We start from the raw sequence: 6,403 nt of genomic DNA, 5'->3' as shown, positions 1-6,403 counted from the left end.
GAGCAGATCCTGAGTCATCTATACAGCAACACAGGGACAAGAGAAAAGATGAAGAGCAGTGAATAGCTGAATTTGTTTGAGACAGTCGGTGTGAGAAATATTCTCCCAATGAGAGCAAGGCGTGAAAAATGTATGCTTTTCAACAGACAATGAAAGAAAGGGTGACAAAGTTCTAAGCATTTGTTTAAGTAGGCCTTTCAAGTGAATGCAACAACTCAATGAAAAGAAACAAACGCCCACTGCCATAGATCTACAATAATCAAATAAACTTCACCCCAATCAAAATTTAAAAAGATAAAATAGCAAGAGTTATGACAAATCTACCTTCACTGTATCCTAACTCTGATACCATATTGTTTATCAGGAACAATCTGTTCTGAACATCGCTCAAAATCATGTAGGAAAAAATATGTTTTAGTGATGTCAACACAGAAAATGGTTATAGACAAAAGCATACAGGCATACTGCAGATCAAACGGTACTCTCAGGAAAGAGTAGGTGCCCTCAGGCAACGAATGAGATCAATGATAACATGACATCCCTATTTTAAATAGCTGAAATTACTCATCATGCATGGAGATCAAGATGCATGCAAGACCAAATATTAAAGGTATACACAGCAATATGACATAACAAGCCAGGCCAGTGAAAGAGTTCCTTATTCGATACATTCTTATACAAGTGGCGACTATGAAAGCAGTGGATTCTGACTCCCATAGCTTCTCAGTTACTGTCATCTCAGGTCAATCACTTCAATCTGACATGCAGTTTTGATCACTTATCAAAACGTAAAAGCAGCAGCGAACAGAGAAATAAAAAACAAACAAAAAACGATTGCTTTAGATCGAATGGAACTATTAAAATCAAGAGTGGAAAACATACTTGTAAACTAAATCAAGACCACATCCATAATAGTAAACCTCCTGTGTCCAAACCATTACGAAAATTGTAACTTTAGAGATATCATTAAAATGGCAGGTAATGAATGCACAGAAATCTTTGTTGAATGACAGTGCATCTGCAACTGAGAGACTGTTCTGCCACTCGGGGGCAGCAGACACTCACAGTCAAATCATATGGACATGACCAGGTATGCTACTTTAGCCCTTCAGAAATCATAGATGAATGGCAAAACAAGAGTACTTCCTTTCTGCCTTTCTCTGCAGGTGTGTCGACTTACTGTCGTTGATCTCATCAGGCTTTCTCCTCTTCTCATAGATGAAGATGATGCTGACCAGGATGATGACCTCAGCCACTATGCCCAGGAAGGGCCAGAGGGCGGCCAGCCGGCTGCGGATGCGCAGGTGGACCTTGTCGGAGGTCGAGCCGAACTCGCTCGTGCCGTCGCAAATGTAGTCGCCTATGTCCATGGCGATGTCCAGGTTGTCAATGGTCAGGGTGGTCCTGTTGGGGGTGTTCTTGATCTCATACCTGTCGGTACCGTTGGTGATGGCCTGAGAATGCCAGACAGGGAGTAAAGTCATTCAACACCAATTTCCAGATATCAAAAATGTTCTATTTTCTAGGGCAGACCCCTTTGGCAAGTACTACTACGTGTGGAATTACTGTGGCTTCAACAAGATACTGATTTAAGTCAATGATTCCTAAAATTGGAAAATAACTGCAGCATGGTTGAAACTGAGTTCAATCACTCAGTTTAGTCCAGCAGCAGGGTTTATTCCAGCTCAGTGAAACCAATTTTGCTAAGCATAATGTGTATCAATGATGTAAAGTTTGCTAAAGCATACCGTCTTATCTTCTCCCTCCAGTTTGTACCACTTCCAGTCAGTGGGCAGTGGGTATCCATAACTAATACACACCAGCACACCCTTGTCCTTCTCGTTACCATGCTCAGAGCGTTTGTAGGCAGAGACAAGTGGAGCAGCTAGTGACAAACACAGGGAGGCAGGTATTTATGGGATGATAGCCGATATGCACTATTTATCCAAAACACCAGCATCTGCAGTTTTCTAAACCAATTGGTTATATAGGCCTATTGCAGCCTTCAGATACTCAAAGTGCGCTAAAATTAACTGGCAGAGGATGTCAGTAGAAGAAACTTAAAAGGATTACTTACTTTTGACTTCAATAGTTGTTTTCACCTCAGGATCAGAAAGGAAGACACACTCATACAATCCACCGGAATGGGAATCGATTTTAGCCAAGCTAATGGAAAAAACAAAAAATAAAGGTAACCCCTAAAGATGAGAAACACAGACATACTACAACAGACTTCGCTTAAACAATGGCTTCTAACACATCCCAGTCATGAAGTCACTTTGCAAAAGATGCTGCCCCAACAGGCTGAGATTCAGTGGCAGGTAAATCGAGTCAAGTCCATCTGGTGGATCAAACATGCCAACGCACCCTGCCTTCCTGGAACTTACGTGTGCTCGGTGTAGAGAGTTGGCAAGTTATGCTTGGATGACTCGATCACTTTGCCGTTCCTCATCCAGTAGTGGCCTTTGACTGTGGACGGGGGGTCGATCAGTTTGCATGAGAGGACAGCAGAGGTCTGGTTGTATACCTCCATAGGTTCAGCTTCAATTAAGGGATCTGTAAATGCACATAAAGTGAATATATTAATAAGCCATCCTTTGATATAAACACATCAAGTAGGCCTATACACTGACCATTATTGTTTACCATAGTACCATGAGGAAAGGCCAAGTGTAACAAATTATTGTATGTCTTTTCTAATACAGGACATTGCTAAAATAGTTGAGGGTAACTAAAAAGGCACTAGATACATCTGTGGTTATTTAGGCTAGAGGAATTTATAGGGTTTACTAGACAAATGGCAATCTATTGGAGATTGTCTTGATACCAACATGTTGAGGAGTCACAAACCTCAAGGAGACACTGTCCAGGGCTCGACATTGCTTTACTATTCTTTAGCCTAAACTTCATAGAAAAAAACTGATAAGGTCTAGCCTAGCTGATCAAATGGTATTACTTTCATCAACTATCACATTTCATGCCAAAAACAACACAATATAAAATGGCAGCATAGAGCTTTCCAAGAAGGGGACAGATCACACATGGGAAGACACCTAAATGGAGAGCTCGGTCTGAACCAAGAGTCCAAGATGGGAGAGAAGAGGAGTTAGACTGGGAAGTTAATCTAGGAGACCATGCTTGTAAATCAACACAACCAGCAAGGTGAGGTATGGCAGGTTGGTGTTCCACTGACAGAGAAGAGGAACAAATAAGAAGATATTTTGGTTTGGTTTAGGGTAGTGAAATGAACAACTTGTGTCAAATAATACTGGACCACAAGGCAGAAAGATGGCCTATGGCTGAGAAGCATTACAAAGCTGGGTTGGGGTCTCTGTAGATAATTTAGTACTCCTAAAGAGCCTAAACAGATCTAAAGAGTGTAAACAACACAGGAGAGTACCAATGTTTGTATCAATTATTACACATTCTAATCCTTGGACAGAACAGCAAAATAGAGAATGAAAGCCAACAAGAATTTAAACACTCCATAAACTGACCCCTTAATTTTTTTTATTATGCAGCCGTTTGCAGGTTTCAGACCTTCTAACCAGTATTATCCATATGAAAAATATTTTGCTAATTCATTAATTTAAACAATTCCCTAAGCTTTGACATTGGCCTAGGAAAGAGGCAGGTAGGACGCGTCTAAGGAGAGAGGCTTGGCCATGCATGACAGGAGCTCAGTGAGGGGAGTAGGGGTGAGACAGGGCAGAGGGCAGGAGAGGGTGTGGGACAGGAGCTGGACCACTTTCTGTTCTCTCTACAGGGAGACGCTGCCTGGCTGTACACAGGGACTCCCACCACCAGCACTCACATTCAAACACTATAACGTTAGCCTGTGAGGGGATCCACTTGACTTTGGGTGCCTTCTTCAGCTCGTTGCGGTCAGGATCGTTGTTAGCGCGGCACTCTTACGTGCCAGTCATTGAGCGTGAGGTTTAAGAGGTGAATGGAGCTGGATGTAGGTGGCGTTAAGGCCGACACGTTCCTCCCGCACCCCATAAAACAGCTGGGTCATGGTCTAGTGCTCCTCGCCCTCTATGAACCACCACTGCACCTCGGGTTCCCCGTCACCTCACAGAGCAGCTCTGCACTGTCCTCTATCCGCTTCATCTGGAACAGGGACAACTTGATAAAGCCGGCTGAACAGGCCATTATGGGGAGGGGTGGATTGATTTGAGTATTATATTGATGGATTAGGTTGGGATTGGTGTGAGCACATCAGTCAATTCAACGAGATGATAGTAAGGCAGAAAGAAAGAAACAGAAGAGGTTAATAGGACACATGAATAAGAGAAGGAAGAATTTGAGCATCATAATTTTAACCAAATGATTTCATGCCAAATGGATGCAAACAAATTGGTGCACAAATTTTGAGAGCAACTTTTTGTGCTTCGAAACACTTCTGGAATCTTTTATTTCAGCACATTAAATATGGTACCAACACTTTACATGTTGAGTTTATATTTTTGTTAAGTGTATAACTGAAATTTCTATGTGATTTTGGTCAGGTTGCCCAAAATATTACATATGCCGCTTTAACAGAACATGCAACTCCTGTAATGAAGAAGTCAATAAAATGTAATTGTCAAACACTTGCCAAAATGCAATTAGCAAGAAAACACCATTCTAAACAGAGCAATTGATGCAAGCGGTAGATGACAGAGAGGAACATCTCAGTTAGAAACTTAGAGGGGGAAACTAAAGACAACAACTAGGATGGGTTGTTAATATGAATAGTGTTGTGCCTTTGGCTTCTGGACAATGAAATAAAGTTGATATGAAAACCAATAGAACAGGAGAGAAAGGGCATATGAGGAAGTCTTTCATAGGCAGTGCGTGTGGGAAAAGGCCTAGCTGATTATTGAGTTGCGGCTGTCGGTGAAAAAGCATCTATAATGTGTGAAGATAATGAGTATAATTTTAAAAAGAGACAAGGGAAGGGATGTGTTGCGAAGATAACCTGTAGGCACATCTCTCTCCAGAATGCAATCGGTCTGCTTATGAAAACATTTGTAGTGTCCGAACAAACTATGTCCACTCTATGGAAACGTGAGACTCACATGAACATAATAATAATAATATATGTCATTTAGCAGACGCTTTTATCCAAAGCGACTTACAGTCATGTGTGCATACATTCTACGTATGGGTGGTCCCGGGAATCGAACCCACTACCCTGGCATTACAAGCGCCATGCTCTACCAACTGAGCTACAGAAGGACCACAAGCGTCCCCCACAAGCGTCACGCTCGTCTGTAGTCGGTACCGCCGATCTGCCAATTTCTGTATGTAGCTTCCGAACAGTTTGGGCTAAACACTAATATAACCTCCCCTAAGGAAAGGTGAGTCTCTCACGTACACTACATTACCAAAAGTATGTGGACAGACACCAGCTTGTCGAACATCTCATTCCAAAATCATGGGAATTAATATGGATTTGGTCCCCCCCCTTGCTGTTATAACAGCCTCCACTCTACTGGGAAGGTTTTCCACTAGATGTTGGAACATTGCTGCGGGGACTTGCTTCCATTCAGCCACAAGAGCATTAGTGAGATCGGGCACTGATGTTTTGGGTGATTAGGCCCAGCTCACAGTCTGCGTTCCAATTCATCCCAAAGGTGTTTGATGGAGTTGAGGTCAGGGCTCTGTGCAGTCAAGTTCTTCCACACCGATCTCGACAAACCATTTCTGTATGGACCTCGCTTTGTGCATGGGGGCATTGCATGGGGGCATTCACACAGACTAATCTACCGTATCTACAGATGCAGAAGAACTAGACAAATACAATGGTACAACTCAAAAGTCTGTAGCAAACACACAATGTTTAAAGGGATTTAGAAGTCCAAAAAGTGCTGGTGTTACAGTGGGACTCATTGTGTTAAGGCAATTTAATTTTCTTGCAGTCTCAAGGGTTCTTGCTTGTTTGAAACTTTTTATATAATACATGTAAATACATTGGTATTGTAACCATACAAATATAATATTTGTTGTGAATTTAATTGGGATATTTGGTATTTGTATTTATTAGGGATCCCCATCTTCCTGGGGTCCAAACACATTAAAGCAATTACATATAAAACTAAATATAAAACAGTACATCATAACATTATTACACCACTATGTTGTACCACATTTAAATAATTGTGCTATTTATCTCCATTGAAAGGTTGACATATGGAGGTAAAACATCATCTTACTTTCTTCCATCCTCTAAACTAGACATCTATGACACAGCAGCTAACATCCAATGACTCAAGTTGGCAAACTGGTCTACAACAGTTTAATTAAAAGATCGCAGCTAACAAGCCAGAAACACAGGCAGAACTTTGACTCGCAAAAAAACTAGCTGAGACTTCAAACATGAAAGATTACAGCCTTGGTAGACAACTGGTTAGTCTGC

The 6,403-nt window shown here is 41.6% G+C and overlaps 1 pseudogene; it reads right to left on the bottom strand.

Annotated features, from left to right (window-relative positions):
* LOC123999356 overlaps window positions 1–4,170 on the bottom strand; it is a 4,958-nt pseudogene extending 788 nt beyond the window's left edge.
* Between the last annotated feature and the right edge of the window lie 2,233 nt (window positions 4,171–6,403).

This window comes from Oncorhynchus gorbuscha, linkage group LG02, assembly GCF_021184085.1.
Source record: "Oncorhynchus gorbuscha isolate QuinsamMale2020 ecotype Even-year linkage group LG02, OgorEven_v1.0, whole genome shotgun sequence".
NCBI lineage: Eukaryota > Metazoa > Chordata > Actinopteri > Salmoniformes > Salmonidae > Oncorhynchus > Oncorhynchus gorbuscha.
Note: the sequence above shows the minus strand (reverse complement) of the source record. Positions and strands in the feature narration are given on the sequence as shown.